The sequence below is a fragment of the Budorcas taxicolor genome, chromosome 5, assembly GCF_023091745.1.
Source record: "Budorcas taxicolor isolate Tak-1 chromosome 5, Takin1.1, whole genome shotgun sequence".
In the NCBI taxonomy this organism is placed as follows: domain Eukaryota; kingdom Metazoa; phylum Chordata; class Mammalia; order Artiodactyla; family Bovidae; genus Budorcas; species Budorcas taxicolor.
This window is the reverse complement of record NC_068914.1, coordinates 145958713-145980769: the sequence shown is the minus strand read 5'-3', so window position 1 is coordinate 145980769 and position 22057 is coordinate 145958713. Positions and strand designations below refer to the sequence as shown.

The 22057-nt window shown below is 42.3% G+C and overlaps 1 pseudogene; it reads right to left on the bottom strand.

Annotated features, from left to right (window-relative positions):
* LOC128048244 (antigen WC1.1-like) overlaps positions 1-21041 on the bottom strand; it is a 29852-nt pseudogene extending 8811 nt beyond the window's left edge.
* Between the last annotated feature and the right edge of the window lie 1016 nt (positions 21042-22057).

The following is a 22057-nucleotide window of genomic DNA, read 5'->3' as shown; positions in this document are numbered from 1 at the left end:
AGAAATAGAGGAAAACAATAGAATGGGAAAGACTAGAGATCTCTTCAAGAAAATTAGAGATACCAAGGAAATATTTCATGCAAAGATGGGCACAGTCAAGGACAGAAATGGTATGGACCTAACAGAAGCAGAAGATATTAAGAAGAGGTGGCAAGAATACACAGAAGAACTATACAAAACTGATCTTCATGACCCAGATAATCATGATGGCATGATCACTCACCTAGAGCCAGACATCCTGGAATGTGAAGTCAAGCGGGCCTTAAGAAGCATCACTATGAACAAAGCTAGTGGAGGTGATAGAATTCTAGTTGAGCTATTTCAAATCCTGAAAGAAGATGCTGTGAAAGTGCTGCACTCAATAAGTCAGCAAATTTGGAAAATAGCAGTGGCCACAGGACTGGAAAAGGTCAGCTTTCATTCTAATCCAAAACAAAGACAATGCCAAAGAATGCTCAAACTACCACACAGTCGTACTCATCTCACACACTAGCAAAGTAATGGTCAAAATTCTCCAAGCCAGGCTTCAACAGTACATGAACCATGAATTTCCAGATGTTCAAGCTGGATGTAGAAAAGGCTGAGGAACCAGAGATCAAATTTACAACATTCATTGGGTCATCAAAAAAGCAAGAGAGTTTCAGAAAAACATCTATTTCTGCTTTATTGACTATGCCAAAGCCTTTGACTGTGTGGATCACAACAAGTGTGGAAAATTCTTCAAGAGATGGGAATATCAGACCACTTGATCTGCCTCTTGAGAAATCTGTATACAGGTCAAGAAGCAACAGTTAGAACTGGACATGGAACAACAGACTGATTCCAAAAAGGGAAGGAGTATAACAAGGCTGTATATTGTCACCCTGTTTATTTAACTTATTTGCAGAGTACATCTTGAGAATGTGGGGCTGGATGAAGCACAAGCTGGAATCAAGACTGCCAGGAGAAATATCAATAACCTCAGATGTGCAGATGACACCACCTATATGGCAGACAGTGAAGAAGAACTAAAGAGCCTCTTGATGAAAGTGAAAGAGGAGAGTGAAAAAGTTGGCTTAAAGCTCAACATTCAGGAAACTAAGATCATGGCATCTGATCTCATCGCTTCATATCAAATTAATGGGGAAACAGTAGAAACAGTGGCTGACTTTATTTTCTTGGGCTCCAAAATCACTGCAGATGGTGACCTCAGCCATGAAATTAAAAGATGCTTCCTTCTTAAAATAAAAGTTATGACCAAACCAGACAGCATATTAAAAAACAGAGACATTACTTTGCCAACAAAGGTCTGTCTAGTCAAAGCTATGCTTTTTCCAGTAGTCATGTATGGATGTGAGAGTTAAATTATAAAGAAAGCTGAGCGCCAAAGAATTGATTCTTTTGAACTGTGGTGTTGGAGAAGACTCTTGAGAGTCCCTTGAACTGCAAGGAGATCCAACCAGTCAATCCTAAAGGAAATCAGTCCTGAATTTTCATTGGAAGGACTGATGTTGAAGCTGAAGCTCCAATACTTTGGCCACCTGATGTGAAGAACTGACTTATTTGAAAAGACCCTGATGCTGGGAAAGATTGAAGGCAGGAGGAAAGGGGATGACAGAGGATGAGATTGTTGGATGGCATCACTGACTCAATGGACATGAGTTTGAGCAAACTCTGGGAGTTAGTGATGGACAGGGAGGTCTGGTGTGCTATGGTTCATGAGGTTGCAAAGAGTTGGACACGACTGAGCGACTGAACTGAACTGAACTGAACTGATATTGTTCTCCATATTGGCTGTATCAGTTTACATTTCCACCATCAGTACAAGAGGGTTCCCTTTTCTCCACATCATGTTTAGTAGTAATCATTGTAGATTTTTTTATAATTACCATTCTGACTGGTGTGAGGTAATACTTCATTGTAGTTTTGATTTGCATTTCAAGAAGGAGGGGATATATGTATACATATAACTGATTCACTCCTTGTACAGCAGAAATTAACACCACATTGTAAAGCAATTATACTCAATTAAAAAAATTATGTTACATCAGTTCATTTCAGTTCAGTAGCTTAGTCGTGTCCGACTCTTTGTGACCCCATGAGTTGCAGCACGCCTGGCCTCCCTGTTCATCACCATCTCCCAGAGTTCACTCAGACTTATGTCCATCGAGTCCATGATGCCATCCAGCCATCTCATCCTCGGTCGTCCCTTTCTCCTCCTGCCCCCAATAATCTATCTCTAATTAAAAGATGCAAAATAAAATCTTTTTTGAAGGATTTCTATAATTTTCTACATCTACATCTATAATTTTAAAAATACTTACATAAAAGAGATCTCCTGGAAAACCAAGAGGAAAAAGGAGACATTGGAAAGTATTCCCAAAGGTATTCAGCTACTAGAGTTATCTGGCAGAGAATTTAAGTAGTCGTGATTACAGTGATTATAGAATTAGTTGACAAGATATATCTTGTCAAAAAAAATGATAACAAGAAAACAAATAAAAATTCTAGAGCTGAAACTTGCTGCTACTGCTGCTGCTAAGTTGCTTCAGTCGTGTCCGACTCTGTGTGACCCCAGAGACGGCAGCCCACCAGGCTCCCCCATCCCTGGGATTCTCCAGGCAAGAACACTGGAGTGGGTTGCCATTTCCTTCTCCAGTGCATGAAAGTGAAAATTAAAAGTAAAGTCACTCAGCTGTGTCTGACTCTTAGCGACCCCATGGACTGCAGCCCACCAGGCTCCTCCGCCCATGGGATTTTCCAGGCAAGACTACTGGAGTGGGTTTCCATCGCCTTCTCCAAGAGCTGAAACTTAATAACTGAAATTAAGAACTAGAGAATGAGTGTATTGGCACATTAGATCAGCACAAGGTAGAAACAGTAAAATAGAAGATCAGAGGACAAATATTCGTCTATTTAGAATGCAGGTCACATGGTAAGTGTCCGGGTTATATTGCTGTGTAACAAAGTTTTCCAAAAATGTTAGTAGCAGTAGGAGAAAAGAAAACAAAAAAAAAAAAAAAAAAAAACCCAACAACTTCATTTTGCTTAAGACTTCCTGGGTCAGTAACTTGAGACAGACAAACTTGGCAGTTCTGTCTTGGGATTTTCATGTGGCTGCACTTAGATGTCATCTGGAGCTGAAGTTGTCTGAGAACTTGACTGAACTGTGGTTACATAAGGAAATTCCCTATAGTATTTTAAGGGTAAAAGGACATCATGTCTGCAATCTAATTCAGAAAGATTTTACATATTCAGGGAGAAATGGGGCAAGAGGCAAACCAAGAGGAAAAGAGAAAGACAGAAACAGACAGATAAAGGAAGATTAAAGTGAAATACTAACACTGGGAAATCCAGGTGAAGGTCATCTGGAAAGTTTTATTATTGCAACTATTCTTGCAACTTTTCTGTAAATTGCAAATTAGGTCAAAAGAAAAAAAAATTAAAAGGTGAAAACAAGGCAGAGAAAATTCATTGCTCAGACACTTACACAGGGGAAAAAAAATACTAGTAACATTAAAAAATAAAATGCCTAGGAGACAAAACCTACTAGAAGATGAGCAAATCTTCCAAGAGAAATTCAAGACCGAATTGAATAGAGGAATGTATGGTGTCAATGAGTTGGAAGACTCAACATTACTATAGTCAATCATCCTCAAATTAATATTTGGATTAAATCTAATCTCAGTCAAAATACCTTAAGCTTTTTTGGTGAAAAATGATAAGCTGATTCACAAGTTTATACAAAATGCAAAGACCAAGAACAACCAATACAGTTGGCAAGACAAGCAATGAAGACTAAGTATAAAGTAATTCCTATAAATTAAAAGTTTTCAGACTTATTATAAAGTTACAATAATTAAGAAAACATGCAAGGGTATACAAATGATACAATGGAACAGAGTAGAGAGTCTCAAGAAAGACTCAGACATGCATACCCTTCTGTTTATTACAAAGTGGCAGTGCAATCTGGAACAGTGTCTTTTCAGAAAGACCTGAGTCAATTGGATGTCTGTATGAACCCTGACAATTATCTTACACAGATATCCATAACAGAAGGAAAGTACAACATGCAAGAGAGAAATAATTAAACTTCTTTAAAATACTCTCAGAGAATGCTTTTATGGTGTAGGCAGAGTTATTACAATGCGGGAGACCTGGATTCAGTCCCTGGGTTGGGAAGATCTCTTGGATAAGGAAATGGCAACCCACTCCAGTATTCTTGCCTGGAAAATCCCACGGATGGAGGAACCTGGTAGGCTACAGTCCATGGCGTCGCAGAGTTGGACACGACTGAGCAACATTTACTTTTTTAAGAGTTGTTTGTAAAGGGATATGAGAAGCACTAAGGGCTTCCCTGGTGGCTCAGTGGAAAAGACTCTGTCTGCCAGCACAGGAAATGCAAGAGACTCAGATTCAGTCCCTGGACTGGAAGATCCCCTGGAGCAGGAAACGGCACACCACTCCAGTGTTCTTGCTGGGAAATCCCACGGACAAAGGAACTTGGTGGGCTACAGACCATGCAGTGGTAAAGAATGTAGCCACTGTAGCCAAATGACAGAGTGACTGAGCAAGCGACTCAAACATTAAATAAAGTAGATAAAATAAGAAAATAAATTAAATAAATTAGATACAAAAGGAAACATACTGCATGATTTTATATACACTTCAAACACTGATGAAGTATTCTACGGTAGAAGTTAGTAAGTGATTTTCACTGGAGAGGAGGGAGAGCACAGTTATGGGGAGACAACAATAATTCCGTGGTGCTGGGAATGTTCTCTTTGTTGACTTGGACTGGAGAACATGACTGAAGTCTACACTTATTGCTTATACATTGTTTTCTATGACCATGTGTAAATAACAATGTTGTTTAAAAATATATTATTCCTCCTCCCCCTCCTGGGAGGGGGGTTCAGGATGGGGAACACGTTTATACCTGTGGCGGATTCATGTTGATGTATGGCAAAACAAATACAATATTCTAAAGTAATTAACCTCCAATTAAAATAAATAAATTTATATTAAAAAAAAAGAAATAGCTCATCTGGAATTCCATTACCTCCCAAAATATATACATACATTATTCCCCTTCATACTTTTTGCCCTGACCTGAAAAACAAATGAAGAATAAGAAGAACCATGTTTCACCATAGGATGTCTGACTTTTGAAGCCAGTTTTCCCTCACTCTCTGCTCTTGGAGACATTTCACTCCAGGAGCATCCTGAGTACCAGTAGTTCTTGTCCCTCTCTCTTACCTGAGCAGATCACAGAGGCCGTGTTGCCATGGGAACAGTCAGGGACACCCAGGGCAGTCACAGGACACTCCCACAGGAAGGACTCCACCCCCAAGCAGTGAAACCGGACTGTTGAGATCTGATCACCTCCTTCCATAAAGTGTGGTCCTCGGGGGGTGGAGATGGCGACTCCACAGCTGAGCTGACGACAGACAACATTGGCATTGGCCAGACTCCAGTGGGAGGCACAGAGCGCTCTCCATCGTCCAGAAATGTTCATCTCCACCTGCCCCTCACACTGAGAGGTCCTGTTTGTCATGAGCCGGACTTCTGAGTATGCTGGATATGAGACGACAGGATTTCAGCAAAATCTCATGATTTCTCACCTGAACAGAGTGTGCAGGGAGATTAAGTCCTGACATGCATCTCACCTGAACAGACAACTTGAGCAGCTCCACTGTAGTGACAAGGGTCCCCTGGACAGGGCACTCTGGGGCAGGACCAGAGCTCAGGCTCCTTCCCCTCACACCTGAACTCTTCAGCCCAGACCTGGCCATCGGACTCTCTGAAGGGCACGTGTCCCAGGACAGACACAGCCTTGCCGCATCCTAGCTCTGCACAGATAACCTGGGCAGTGGGGAGTGCAAAGTTCCTATCAGACACTGGGATCCAGTCTTGTTCGGAATGTACTTCAACTCGCCCAGAGCAAGGTCTAGTTCCTCCAGCTAGACGCACAAATCCTGAGAGAAAAACAACAAACCTAGTCAATGTTCATGGACCTTGCTTGACAATTGAAAACAATATGTCCCAGGCATCACTGTAAAAGCTTTTATTTCCTAGGACAGGGAAAAGGGAGAGAATTTGACAATTATCATCATAACTGGATTTTCATATGTAAGTCTCTGAAGATAAATCCAGAAGGATTACAGGGTCAGTTTGATGGCTGAATCCCAAGAACATATACTTTGAGATTGGTTAAAAATGTGAATTCCTTGGTCTTGGAGCCTGGACAGATCTGGCCTAAGACAAATCATTGGAACAGCTGAATACCAAGAACACATATTTTAGCATTGGTTGGAGAAGAAAATTTCTTATTAAGAAGCCTGGGGCCTACAGACCCAAGGAGACTGTATAATAGTTGAGCACTTAAACTTGAATGCAGAGATATGCAGAACACAACCCACCCAGAGGGATGTGGATATGAGATTAGAGACGTATCTTCCAGACAAGATTAGAAAACTTTGCTGAGACTTCTGGGGGTAATATTCTGACCAGGTTTCTCTCCCAGAAGCTAGTGACTTAGGTTACGGAAAATCATGAGGCTGTATCCATGAGTCCATGCCAACTTCTAGATAGATGACAGCTCCAGTAAAGAAATATGGATATTATAACTAATTGGCATCATATTTTTTCCAAAAGTTTGGTGACAAAAATTTCCAAGAATTTATTAGGTTACCTCAGTGGAAAATAAGATGAGTTAAGAAAGCTCAGAGAGTCATAGAGAGGGGTGTTCAGTTCAGTTCAGTCGCTCAGTCATGTCCAACTCTTTGCAACCCATGGACTGCAGCACTCCAGGCCTCCCTGTCCATCACCAACTCTGGAAGCTTGCAGAAACTTATGTCCATTGAGTCCGTGATGCCATCCAACCATCTCATCCTCTGTCGTCCCCTTCTCCTCCTGCTCTCAATCTTTCCCAGCATCAGGGTCTTTTCAAATGAGTCAGCTCTTTGCATCAGGTGGACGAAGTATTGGAGTTTCAGCTTCAACATCAGTCCTTCCAATGAAAATTCAGGACTGATTTCCTTTAGGATTGACTGGTTGGATCTCCTTGCAGTCCAAGGGACTCTCAAGAGTTTTCTCCAATACCACAGTTCAAAAGTATCAATTATTTGGCTCTCAGCTTTTTTTACAGTCCAACTCTCACATCTATACATGACTACTGGAAAACCATAGTGGAGGCATGGTCCTGACCATCTCTCTTGAAATCCCAGCATTTGTCAATGAAGCTGGGAGAGAGGGAGTTCTCAAGGAGAGTTTCCCAAACAGCTGAGTTTGCAGATCATCTCCTATTAGAGATTTTTCTTCTGAGACAGGAGTCGTAGAAAATACAACAGGGTGACAGTAATTTATTTTAATACCACCATTGTACTAATTCTGTATTCCTATCAACAGAAAAATATGCATTCTTCTCAAGCACACATGGCGTGTTCTCCTGGCAAGATGACATGCTAGGTACAAACAAGTTTTAACAAATTGAAGACCAGCATCATTCCAAGTATCTTTATGACCACAGTGGAGTGAAACTAAAATTCAGTGATGATAACAAAACAGGAAAATTAATGAGTACCTAAAAATTAAACAAGACACTCTTATTTGAAGATTGCCTTTTCTATTTCCAGAAACAGTGCCATTGAGAATTCGATAGGGATTGCATCAAGTCTGTACTCACTTCAAATAGCATAGATATTTAACAACTTTAATTATTCCAATCTGTGAACACAGGACGGAGAAGGCAGTGGCAACCCACTCCAGTGTTCTTGCCTGGAGAATCCCAGGGGTGGCGGAGCCTGGTGGGCTGCCATCTATGGGGTTGCACAGAGTCGGACACGACTGAAGCAATGCAGCAGCAGCAGTGAACACAAGATGACTTTTCCTTTATTTGCCTCTTACTTAATTTCATTCATGAATGTATTGTAATGTTAAAAGAAGCTGGAATGCTGCCAAAACAAAAATAAGAAGAAAGATGCTGCTGCTGCTGCCGCTAAGTCACTTCAGTTGTGTCCGACTCTGTGCGACCCCATAGATGGCAGCCCACCAGGCTCTCCCATCCCTGGGATTCTCTAGGCAAGAATACTGGAGTGGTTTGCCATTTCCTTCTCCAATGCATGAAAGTGAAAAGTGAAAGTGAAGTTGCTCAGTCGTGTCCCACTATTAAGAAGAAGGATGAGGAGGAGGTAAAGGAGAAGGAAGAAAGGATGGGAATGAGAAGAAGGAAGCAGTGAAAAAACAAGCATAATTTGGAGAGTTCCAAGTTACAAAAGCCTCAGTATGGATAAAATATACAAATATTTGGGAAAATACTAGTTGAATAAGTTTTTTGCATATTGTATCACCTTCTGTTTCTCACATCTACCACCTAATCCTACCATCAATTCTCATTTCTTCCACTTCAGACAAGCAAACACCATCTTAAAAGATATGGATGGATAGAAAAGAAAAGAAAAAATGGAAGCACCTGCTGTAGAATGGAGAGTAAGTGAGACATGTGACAGGTAACGTGTGATCACAGGAAGCTTTGAAACTAAAGGAGGAAGACTAAAATAAACATTTGTCAGTTGGTCATCATAGGAACACATTTTGAAGGAAATGAAGGTAACTCAAATAAAAAAAAAAATTTACTTCATCACGTACAAGTCCCTGGTTTCTGAGTGTGTTCTGATTCCTTATTTCTAAAGTTCTTTCCAGTAAAGGACTATCTAACAATTCTCAGTATCCAGTGAAATAAAAAGAAAAAAAAATACACTAGAATTTCAAAAAACAAAAATATAACCCATACCACATTGATTGCGCTTTAAGCAATCGTTAAAAACAGATTCAGAAATTACAGAAATGATTGAATTGGCTGATAAAGTCTTTAAATCACTAATACAAATATGCTTAATGAAGCATAAAAATAAACAGGGAAATGAAACTAGAAAAAAAAATGGAACTTGTAGACCTGAAATTTATACTAACTGAAATAATTATAATTAATTTAACAGGAGATCATGAACTCCTTATTTCAAAATTCAGACTTAAATTGAAGAAAGTAGGGAAAACCACTAGACCAATCAGGTATTACTTAAATTAAATCCCTTATAGTTATACAAATGACAAATATTTCAAGGGACTAGATCTGATAGAGTGCCTGAAGAACTGTGGATGGATATTAGTGACATTGTACAAGAGGCAGTAATCCAAACCATCCCCAAGGGGGAAAAAAAAATGCAAAAAAGCAAAATGGCTGTCTGAGGAGGCCTTAAAAATAGCTGAGTAAAAAGAGAAGCTAAAGGCACAGGTGAAAAGGAAAGATATACCCATTTGAATGCAGAGTTCCAAAGAATAGCAAGGAGAGATAAGAAAGCCTTCCTCAGGGACCAATGCAAAGAAAAAGAAGAAAACAATAGAATGGGAAAACTAGAGATCTCTTCAAGAAAATTAGAGATACCAAAGGAGCTTTTCATGCAAAGATGTGCACAATCAAGGACAGAAATATTATGGACCTAACAGAAGCAGAAGAAATTAAGAGGTAGCAAGAATACACAGAAGAACTGCATAAGCCAAGCTTCAACAGTACGTGAACCGAGAAATTCCAGATGTTCAAGCTGGATTTAGAAAAGGCAGAGGAACCAGAGATCAAATTGCCAACATCTGCTGAATCATACAAAAAGCAAGACAGTTCCAGATAAAACATTTTCTTCTGCTTTATTGACTACACCAAAGCCTTTGACTGGGTGGATCACAACAAACTGTGGAAAATTCTTAAAGAGATGGGAATACCAGACCACCTTATCTGCCTCCTGAGAAATCTGTATGCAGGTAAAGAAGCAACAGTTAGAACCGGACATGGAACAACAGACTGGTTCCAAATCGGGAAAGGAGTACATCAAGGCTGTATATTGTCAGGCTGTTTATTGAACTTTTACACAGAGTACATCATGGGAAATGCCAGGCTGGATGAAGCTTGAGCTGGAATTGAGATTGCCAGGAGAAATAGCAATAACCTCAGATATGCAGATAACACCAACCTTTTGGCAGAAAACGAATAACTAAAAAGCCTCTTGATGAAAGTGAAAGAGGACAGTTAAAAGTTTGGCTTAAAACTCAACATTCAAAAAACGAAGATAGTGGCATCTGGTCCCATCGCTTCATGGCAAATTAATGGGGAAACAATGAAAACAGTGACAGACTTAATTTTCTTGGGCTCCAAAATCACTGCAGACTGTGACCTCAACCATGAAATTAAAAAAGCTTGACCCTTGGAAGAAAAGCTATAACAAACCTATACAGCATTAAAAAGCTGAGACATTACTTTGCTAACAAAGATCCATCTAATCAAAGCTATCATTTTTCCAGTAGTCACGTTTGGATGTGAGAGTTGGACTATAAAGAAAGCTGAGCACCGAAGAATTGATGCTTTTGAACTGTGGTGTTGGAGAAGACTCTTGAGAGTCCCTTGTACAACAAAGAGATCCAATCAGTCAGTCCTAAAGAAAATCAGTCCTGAATATTCATTGGAAGGACTGATGCTGAAGCTGTAACTCCAATACTTTGGCCACCTGATGCAAATATCTGACTCACTGGAAAAGACTCTGATGCTGGGAAAGACTGAAGCCAGGAGGAGACAATAAGATAAGATAAGTAGTTCTGACTTTCTGTTTGAGGCAATGCTAGTCCCATGACAAGGTAAAAACATTTAACTACTGGAAAAGTGAAAGCGAAGTCGCTCAGTTGTGTCTGATTCTTTGCACCCCATGGACTGTAGCCCACCAGGCTCCTCTGTCCATGGGATTTTCCAGGAAAGAATACTGGAGTAGGTTGCCATGCCCTTCTCCAGCGGATCTTCCTGACCCAAGGGTTGAACACTGGTCTCCGGCAGTGCAAGCAGACTCTTTGCTGTCTGAGCTATCAGGGAAGCCCTGTAAAACCACATGCTGTCTATAAATATGCATGTTCAAATATAAGCACAGAAACAAATTATTAATAAAGAGGTAAATATTATAATGTGTATAATATTATACACTATGCACAAAACTGTAGTGTTTATATTAGTATCATATAAAGTAAGTGTATAAGGCAAAGAATATATTCAGAGAGAAAGAAGAAATATTTTATGATGATAAAATATTAAAGAAATTATGTAGTATCAAAATGAGCGGGCTAACATTAAAGTGGTGGCTATAAGAAAATTTGGAAAACTGATGCTTCCTTGATGCCTACATTAGAATAAAAACCAAAGCTGAATGAAATAATCTAAGATTCCATTTCATGGATCTACAAAAATAACAACAAATCGTAAGCAAAAAAGAGGAACAAAAACTGAGAACAGAAATCAACTAAATAGAAAGCAAACATATAATGAAAGAATCAACAGAGTCAACTGGTGAATTTAATGATATGAGATATGAGCACATTTTACTCAATTTCAAAAATTTAGGCAAAATAGGCCAAATCCTTGAAAAGCACAACTCACCAGAACCTGATACCAAAAAAGGGAAAATCTGATTGGTCCTATATTTGTTAAAGAAATAGATTCAATATTATAAAAACTTTCCACAAATAAAATGGCAACCTTCAATGGCCAGTACTTCCAGAGGGCTCAGAAATGACTCCCACGTCAAGATAAAGGAAGAGAGGGCAGGAAGGAAGGGTACACAGAGGCTGCGGTGAATGTAATAGTTGACCTGGATCAGGAACCCACCCTCCCCTCCTGTAATCCTTGCATCTTCGTCCCCTCATCATTTTGTACTTCTGTACTGCAGTCCTCAGCTTGTGAAGCCATCCCAAACCTTTGTCTTGAAGCCCTTGAAGTCCACTTTTTAATTCAAACAAACTCCTGTATATTCTTCTCAAGTGATTGTTTCTACTCTGGATTTCTCCTACTTCACTTCCAACAATCCACTAAAGAGGCTGTGATTTCTCTTCCATACCTGACTCCTAAGACTGAGAGGAATAAACTCCCAGACCTCAATTCCACTGAGAAAACTGAACAGATGTGCTATTCTATTCTTATCTCTGGTGCATCACCACCCCTTGACTTATCTTCACATTATTAAAACATGTCTGGCTGGTGCACTGGGATGACCCAGAGAGATGATATGAGGAGGGTGGTGGGAGGGGGGTTCAGGGTTGGGAACTCATGTACACCTGTGGCGGATTCATGTCAATGTAGGGCAAAACCAATACAGTATTGTAAAGTAAAAAAAATAATAATAATAAAATTAATTAATTAATTTTAAAAAGAATTTAAAAAATATAAATAAAACATGTCTGAAAACAGAGAAAAGACAGATGAGTGGGAGGAAACTGGTGACAAAGACATTAGTAGAAGTAAGCTGGAATTGTCCATAAATGTATGAGAGCCAAAGTTAGAGCAATAGTGGTCAGGGAGTACAAACCACAATCAAGGTTTAATTGCCAGACTACTCACAAATCCTCTTATTTTAAAATGCATCTTAACTGGAATTAATATCAAGACATCAATTTTCTTAAAACAATCACTAGAAGCTCCAGCAGCACACAGTCCATTTTAACTTAGATGCTGATTTATCAAAATAAAGCAGAGCCTCCTGTAGTGTCTCCAGAAGTTTATCTTCAGACGAAACCATGACTAGGACATTGTGCTAATAAGGAATGACACTTGAAATGTTGAAAAACATTAAGGCTTTCTTAAAGCAAAAATTTATAACCGAAAGTCAAATCTCCTTGAAAATAATTGTTTTTGAGGGTAATACTGTAAAAAAGAAGGTGAATGAAAACTTTTGAGGGGATGAACAGGTTTATGGCATGGGTGTTGTAATGATTTCACAGATGTATACTGATTTCCGAACTTATCATATTGAAAACATTAAATATGTACAGATTGTGTATGTCATTAATGCCTGGATAAAGTATTTTCTAACCAGAGATCAAATTGCCAACATGCGCTGGATCATGGAAAAAGCAAGAGAGTTCCAGAAAAACATCTATTTCTGCTTTATTGACTATGCCAACGCCTTTGACTGTGTGGATCACAATAAACTGTGGAAAATTCTGAGAGAGATGGGAATACCAGACCACCTGACCTGCCTCTTGAGAAACCTGTATGCAGGTCAGGAAGCAACATTAGAACTGGACATGGAACAACAGACGGGTTCCAAATAGGAAAAGGAGTACGTCAAGGCTGTATATTGTCACCCTGCTTATTTAACTTGTATGCGGAGTACATCATGAGAAACGCTGGGCTGGAAGAAACACAAGCTTGAATCAAGATTGCCATGAGAAATATCAACCTCAGATATGCAGATGACACCACCCTTATGGCAGAAAGTGAAGAGGAACTAAAAAGCCTCTTGATGAAAGTGAAAGTGGAGAGTGAAAAAGTTGGCTTAAAGCTCAACATTCAGAAAATGAAGATCATGGCAGCCAGTCCCATCACTCCATGGCAAATAGATGGGGAAACAGTGGAAACAGTGTCAGACTTTATTTGGGGGGGCTCCAAAATCACTGCAGATGGTGACTGCAGCCATGAAATTAAAAGACGCTTACTCTTTGGAAGAAAAGTTATGACCAACCTAGATGGCATATTCAAAAGCGGAGACATTACTTTGCCGACTAAGGTCCGTCTAGTCAAGGCTATGGTTTTTCCTGTGGTCATGTATGGATGTGACAGTTGGACTGTGAAGAAGGCCGAGCATTGAAGAATTGATGCTTTTGAACTGTGGTGTTGGAGGACTCTTGCAAGTCCCTTGGACCGCAAGGAGATCCAACCAGTCCATCCTGAAAGAGATCAGCCCTGGGATTTCTTTGGAAGGAATGATGCTGAAGCTGAAACTCCAGTACTTTGGCCACCTCATGCAAAGAGTTGACTCATTGGAAAAGACTCTGATGCTGGGAGGGATTGGGGACAGGAGGAGAAGGGGACGACAGAGGATGAGATAGCTGGATGGCATCACTGACTCGATGGATGTGAGTCTGAGTGAACTCCGGGAGTTGGTGATGGACAGGGAGGCCTGGCGTGCTGCACTTCATGGGGTTGCAAAGAGTCAGACACGACTGAGCGACTGAACTGAACTGAACTGAACTGAATGCCTGGATAAAGTATTTTCTAAAAAGAAAATAACTGTTTTCTTAAGGGTCTCAACTAGTATCATCAAAAATATGCTGAAGGTGGGATTGAAAAAGATCACCTTTCCATCAACCCTTTCCTGAGACTCAACCACCTCCCTCGGGGAATTCACTGTGATTTCTGACTTTTCCTCTAATCCAGTTGCTCTTATGGATAATGTCCTGGCCGTCTCATCCACCATTGTGATAACAACTGAGATGTTCTTAGTTCCTGAGACCACCCATTCACACTCCAGTTTCACTGCTGTCTTTACTGCCTCCAATTTGGCACAAGTCAGTTACACTTAGACAGCACCGAACACTTCTTATGAGTCACTTCAGGTTCTTTTAGCCTCACTGCCTTAGCACTTGCTTTGTTTCAGCTACTGTGGTATAAATTTCAAAGCTTCATATTTTTCTGCAGCTTCAACATACCCACAAAAGGATATGAGCTCCCCACCCAGGTGAGCAGGTGCACCAGTGTGATGAGACTATCCCCTGCCAGAAGTCCCCCTTCTTGCCACCCCTGACTGACTGTGACCTAGTGACATTCAAACACACCAGTGAAATCCCCTCGTGTCTTTTCCCTTGTGTAACTGCATCTTGACCCACAGTACTGTCACTAGTCCCTGGATCTTCACGCCCCATTTTGGTTAAGACTGCTAGGTTGAGCTTGTTCTATTGGAATCTCCCCATGTACCGACCTGATGGTACTCTGTCTTTTTCACAGGACAGATAATAATTCCTAGGAACATGAATACAATACGATTTGCTTGCCAGCATCTCTCCTATATACCACCCTGTAGCTGCACTTCTCAAACCGTCCTAAAAAAGAATAAAAAGCAACTACCATGATGAAATTAACTCAGACAGGTCCAACCCAGAAGTTGGTCTGGAGCCATTACTGTTCAAGTCCAAGCAATTCCTTCTGCTCCTTTGAGCACACAATGCTCTAGGAATCATGTGGGACTAGAGTAGAGTCTTCACCCAAGTAGACTCTAAAGGCTGTGATCCATATTCTCACATAATTATTCTGGGAATCAAACCAAAGGTTTTTCTGCTGAGGACCCCCACCCAGACCAGGCAGGACTCACCTGAGCAGACTGCTCCAGCATCCCAGTCATGAATGAAACCATCATCGCTAAAGTCTCTAATACTAGAATATTGACATTCAGTGAGAGCTGACTCTGTTCCCCTGCATAAAATATAGTAAAACCAAATGGGGCCAGCTGCTGGTCCAAAGTAAGCACCTCGAGGAGCCTCAACAGCAGCTCCACACCTCAGCTGTCTGCACACCACAGCTGCCTGCTTCAAGCCCCAATCATAATCATTCACTGTGCCCCATTCTCCTTGGTGCTTCACTTCTACTCTCCCCTCGCAGCGGTGGGCTCCATCCTTCAGCCTCAGCTCCAGAGCTGCAAGAGAGACACAGACACAGGACACGGGAGAGATTTTAGGAGACAAGGCAATGGTATAAATATTTTTAAAATGAGCTGAGAGGGAAAATTCCTTATATATAGTATTTGTTGACTTCTGTAATACACATATTCCCACCACAGCCAACTCTAGGCTCCCAATGTGCCATTGCTGAACATGGAGCAGGAAGGGAGGCACCAGGTTTTTTTTCACAAGCCTGTAGAACCAGGTCCGGGGACACCACTGAGGACAGGCCTTCAGAGACTCTGGATGCTGCCCTCCCTGTAGATGTGCCCAAGGCTACTAGGACCCAGGTTCCCCATCACCTCAGTTACAGCTCATGGCCCAGGATCCAAGGAGGAATCCTTCCTCTCCTTCCCTGTCCATAGGGAGCACCTCATCCAGCTCAGGAACAGAGGGCTGGGGTAACAGGCTCTAAAGTGTCCCGGTTATTCCTGCCCCCTGGTGTTCATGTCCTTGTGTAATCCCCACACTTGTGTGTATCTAGTAAAACATGAGTCTAACAAATGGAATTTGGCAAAAGTGATGAGATTTCACTTAAGAGATTAGGATTCAGGATGACTCTGGAGTTTTCTGAAAATCTGCTTCCCGGGTTATTATCCAAAGTTTGGGTAGAATAAAATCCCCTGCTTTTCTCCTTAACAAAATTGTTAATTGATTTTTCATCAACATGCTTAACACTGGTGATTAGGAAAGTATACTACATTTCAATTATAAAATAAAATAATTGTAGGATTTAAATTTTCTATGTTATCCCTGGAATATCCTATCTTTTGTAATTCCATCAATACAATGGACTTCCTAAGCAGTGCAAAGAATCTGTGTGCCAGTGCCAGGGATAAAAAAAGATGCATATTCAATCCCTGGGTTGGGAAGATCCCCTCAGGAGGGCATGACAATCCACTGCAGTATTCCTGCCTGGAGAATCCCACTGGACAGAGAAGCCTGGTGGTTACAGTCCATGGCGTCACAAAGAGTCAGACACAATTGAGTGCACACACACACACATCAAAACAATAAAAAATTTTACTGTGTAAAAGCAGCATAACACCATACACAAAAATAAACTCAAAATGGATTAAAGATCTAAACGTAAGACCAGAAACTATAAAACTCCTAGAGGAGAACATAGGCAAAACGCTCTCCGACATAAATCACAGCAGGATCCTCTATGACCCACCTTCCGGAATATTGTAAATAAAAGCAAAAATAAACAAATGGGACCTAATTAAACTTCAGTTCAGTTCAGTCGATCAGTCGTGTCCGACTCTTCGCGACCCCATGAATTGCAGCACCCCAGGCTTCCCTGTCCATCACCAACTCCCGGAGTTCACTCAGACCATCCAGCCATCTCATCCTCAGTCGTCCCCTTCTCCTCCTGCCCCCAATCCCTCCCAGCATCAGGGTCTTTTCCAATGAGTCAACTCTTCACATGAGGTGGCCAAAGTACTGGAGTTTCAGCTTTAACATCATTCCTTCCAAAGAAATCCCAGGGTTGATCTCCCTCAGAATGGACTGTATTGGACCTCCTTGCAGTCCAAGGGACTCTCAAGAGTCTTCTCCAACACCACAGTTCAAAAGCATCAATTCTTCAGCGCTCAGCCTTCTTCACAGTCCAACTCTCACATCCATACATGACTACTGGAAAAACCATAGCCTTGACTAGACGGACCTTAGTCGGCAAAGTAATGTCTCTGCTTTACTCAGCCATTAAAAAGAATACATTTGAATCAGTTCTAATGAGGTGGATGAAACTGGAGCCAATTATACACAGTGAAGTAAGCCAGAAAGAAAAACGCCAATACAGTATACTAACACATATATATGGAATTTAGAAAGATGGTAATGATAATCCTGTATGCGAGACAGCAAAAGAGACACTGATGTATAGAACAGACTTTTGGACTCTGAGGGAGAGGGAGAGGGAGAGGGTGGGATGATTTGGGAGAATGGAATTGAAACATGTATACTATCATGTAAGAAACGAATTGCCAGCCTAGGTTCGATACAGGATACAGGATGCTTGGGGCTGGTGCACTGGGATGACCCAGAGAGATGATAAGGGGAAGGTGGTGGGAGGGGGCGTTCAGGATTGGGAACTCATGTACACCCGTGGTGGATTCATGTCGATGTATGGCAATACCAATACAGTATTGTAAATAAATAAATAAATTAAATTAAATTAAAAAATAAAGCTTCTGCACAACAAAGGAAACTCTAAGCAAGGTGAAAAGACAGCCTTCAGAATGGGAGAAAATAATAGCAAATGAAGCAACTGACAAATAACTAATCTCAAAAATATACAAGCAACTCCTGCAGCTCAATTCCAGAAAAATGAACGACCCAATCAAAAAATGGCCAAAGAACTAAATAGACATTTCTCCAAAGAAGACATACAGATGGCTGACAAACACATGAAAAGATGCTCAACATCACTCATTATCAGAGAAATGCAGATCAGAACCACAATGAGGTACCACTTCACGCCAGTCAGGATGGCTGCTATCCAAAAGTCTACAAGCAATAAATGCTGGAGAGGGTGTGGAGAAAAGGGAACTCTCTTACACTGTTGGTGGGAATGCAAACTAGTACAGCCACTGTGGAGAACAGTGTGGAGATTCCTTAAAAAACTGGAAATAGAACTGCCTTACGACCCAGCAATCCCACTGCTGGGCATACACACTGAGGAAACCAGAATTGAAAGAGACACATGTACCCCAATGTTCATTGCAGCACTGTTTATAATAGCCAGGAGATGGAAGCAACCTAGATGTCCATCGGCAGATGAATGGATAAGAAAGCTGTGGTACATATACACAATGGAGTATTACTCAGCCATCAAAAAGAATACATTTGAATCAGTTCTAATGAGGTGGATGAAACTGGAGCCAATTATACAGAGTGAAGTAAGCCAGAAAGAGAAACACCAATACAATATACTAACACATATATATGGAATTTAGAAAGATGACAGCAAAAGAGACACAGATGTATAGAACAGACTTTTGGACTCTGTGGGAGAGGGCGAGGGTGGGATGATTTGGGAGAATGGCATTGAAACATGTATATCATATATGAAATGAATCGCCAGTCCAGGATCAATGCATGATGCTGGATGCTTGGGGCTGGTGCACTGAGACGACCCAGAGGGATGGTACGGGGAGGGAGGAGGGAGGGGGGTTCAGGATGGGGAACACGTGTATACCTGTGGTGGATTCATGTTGATGTATGGCAAAACAAATACAATATTGTAAGGTAATTAACCTCCAATTAAAATAAATAGATTTATATTTTAAAAATAAACAAAAAACTAACTCAAAACAACAACAACAAAAACAATATTAATATATACAGATGTGCAAAATATATTGTTAATTTTTGAAAACATGTTACAAAAATATTATATATTGAATTATCTAATCTTGGGGGGTCTACATTATTGTGTATAATAACATCAATTATGCTTCAAGGAATAATTTTTTGGCAATGTCCATCATGAATTTCCTGGTAAAAACTCTTGTAATGTCTGCCCAGCTCAGCAATCATCAAATGCTCACAAATGCCTAGACTATTGTTTTATGAGTAGCAAGTTCAATATCATATGAAGTAGAAGAAGAAAATTTTAGTAGGAAAACACAGAACAGTGTTGTTTCAGGAAAAATAAAAAGAGTACTTCCTTTGGCAAAATGGTCTTGCTTCATAAGTAATGTCTCAGGAAACTTTCAACAGTTGTCCTAGTAAGTGTGGGGCCTTTCATCAGAACACATGTTGTTCTCACCCCTCAGGGGATCAAAATATACCTCTGCCCTCCAGAGCTCTCAGGTGAAGCATCTTCCCAGCATTCGAGGAGCAGAGACATGGAGGGAGGGGGCTTTCCAAGGAGAGCTGTGAACTGGAGGCTGAGGTCTAGGGGACAACAGTGAGCTCTGAGAGGAGACAGGGCTGCACTGAGTCTCAGTGGACCAGCACCCACATCTGAGAGAGACGCCTCTTCCAGGCTGGAGACCAGATTCTCTGCAGCCATAGCCCTCACTGGTTGAGAGAGGATGGTTTCCCCATCCTCTCACTCAGGGGAAACCAGGTCCAGGGAGGTACAGGAGAGGGCACAAGAGAGAAAGAGCTCCCTACAGAGTCACAGCAGACCCTGGGAGGGGGAAGGACCATCCCAGGCCCTCATCACATCAGGAAACAAGTCACAGGGACTGTGGCAGGGACTTGGGAACTTATACACCTGGGGCTGCACATCAACTAAACTCCACAGACAAGAGGTCCCCTCTGGCTGTGGGCTTCTCTGCTCCACAATGGACACCTGGTGGGAACAGAAGAGGCCAGCAGGCAGAGCCTCTCACAGAGCCCAGTGCTGCACAGACAGGGGAACAAGCAGAGGGAAGCCCAGGGGATGGGGGAGAGGAGCCAGAGAGAGGCAGACAGGGGCACTATTGTCTCTGATCTGGTTACATGCAGTGACCCAGCCCTGTGGGACCCTGTGTGCTTCACAGACCGATGGACTCCCTGCTCAGCAGCCCCATTCCTCTCACACAGACCAGCTCCACACACCCTCACACGCAAACAGACACAAGCTCCTCACACACTCCACACATACACACACACATACTCTCACACACTCCTCACACACTTTCACACAAACACTCACAAACTCCTCACACACTCCACACATACCCTCACACACACAAACTCCTCCCATGCTAACAAAACACACTCCTCACACCCTCACACACACATACACAAGCTCCTCATGCACCCTCACACACACACACACACACAAACTCCTCATACACTCCTTATATACCCTCACACACCCTCACGCACAGACACACACAAGCTCCTCATACATTCCACACACACACACACCCTCACACACTCCTCACACACCCCTAAAAACATACATATCCTTGCACACAAACACAAACTCCTCACACACTCCACACACACAGACACACACACTCACACACTCATTACACACCCCCGCAAACACACATATCCTTGCACACAAACACAAACTCCTCACACACAGACACACCCTCACACACACACACAAAAGCACGGAGCCCACAGGAGCATAGACACAGGAAACACGGGGACCCAGGGGCAGTGCTCACACACCAGACACGTGGAGCATGTGGGAACAGCCCAGAGTCCCAGCTGAGCTCAGTCGCGGGACCTTCCACACACTGGGAGCCACTGGAACCCTAGAAGCTCCGTGAGAACAAGGGAGACAGTGGAGGGGACTCAGGCTGAGCCAGCTCGGTCCAGACGAAACCTCACTGCTCTGTAAAATCTGCCGCTATGACCAGTGGACCCCGCACAGGAGACAGACCAGTGTTCACAGTCAGTGTGGCTCCTTTTTGATCAAAAACACTGAGGCCAAGTTCCAGAACTCCAGACACCTTTCCTTTCACCAAGGGGTCGACTCCCTGCTGTGGACCCAGGACAGAGGGGCAGCTCTTACCTTGACCACCCACCACGGTGCCGAGGAGGAGGACACAGAGTCCCCGCAGGGAGAGGTGTCTGCCCAGAACCATCCTGACCCCACGTCCTCAAGGTCACAGTCCCAGCTGCAGGATCAGCCTGTGAGGAGGTGTCAGGGTGCCGACCAGGGTCTATATAAACCACCCCTTACACCCTCCCTCTTGAGAGCCAATAGCGACACCTTTCACCATTTCAGGCACTATCGGAGGCTGCATGTGCCCCTTTCTGCAGCTCAGACACCAATGAGCTTCTGCATCTTCAAAATGTCCTTATATGAGCAACACGGTCCTTTGACCTCCTGCTTCCGTGGTCCTGAGAGCCAGGCCCCATGGCCGGCGCTGGTATAGAAAGTTGCATTAAGTCATGTGAGTGACTCTCCCTCCCTTGATCATTCTGGCCACTATTTACAGACTGTGAGATCTCACATGGTCAGGGTCTGGGATCAAATGGCCCATGAAGAATAATTTTGGTGGAATCAGGCATTGATATCCCCCAGGGCTGGGCTCAGGGACAAAGAAGAGAACTGCAAGCAGGCTGAAAATACAAAAGTAAATTATCAGGTCAGCAGAAATGAGGACAGGAGCACAGGAACTCACAGGTGAGCATGGAGGTGGTGAGGTGGGAACCATCAAGTTGGGGGTATGAGATTGCTGGTCATTCCCTCCTTCTCAGAATGATCTGGAGACAAGATCCTGGAGCACAGGGGTGTCATAACAACACAGGGCTTTGACAGAACCTTCCCTGGTGGCTCAGATGGTAAAGAATCTTCCCACAATGCAGGAGATACAGGTTCAATTGCTGGGTTGGGAAGATCTCCTGGAGGAGGAAATGGCAACCCACTCCATTTTTCTTGCCTGGAAAATCTCACAGAGGAGCCTGGCGGGCTACAGTCCATGGAGTCCCAAAGAGTCAGACACGACACAACTGAGTAAATAACACTTTTTGACTGAACCTAACTATTCCCGTCACAGATCTTTCTTAGCCCCTAAGACCACTCTGTCCTTGGGCTGTGTCACTTGGGCTATGCTCCCTTTCTGCAGAGTGAGAGGGGATGTGGTCTTCTGTATTT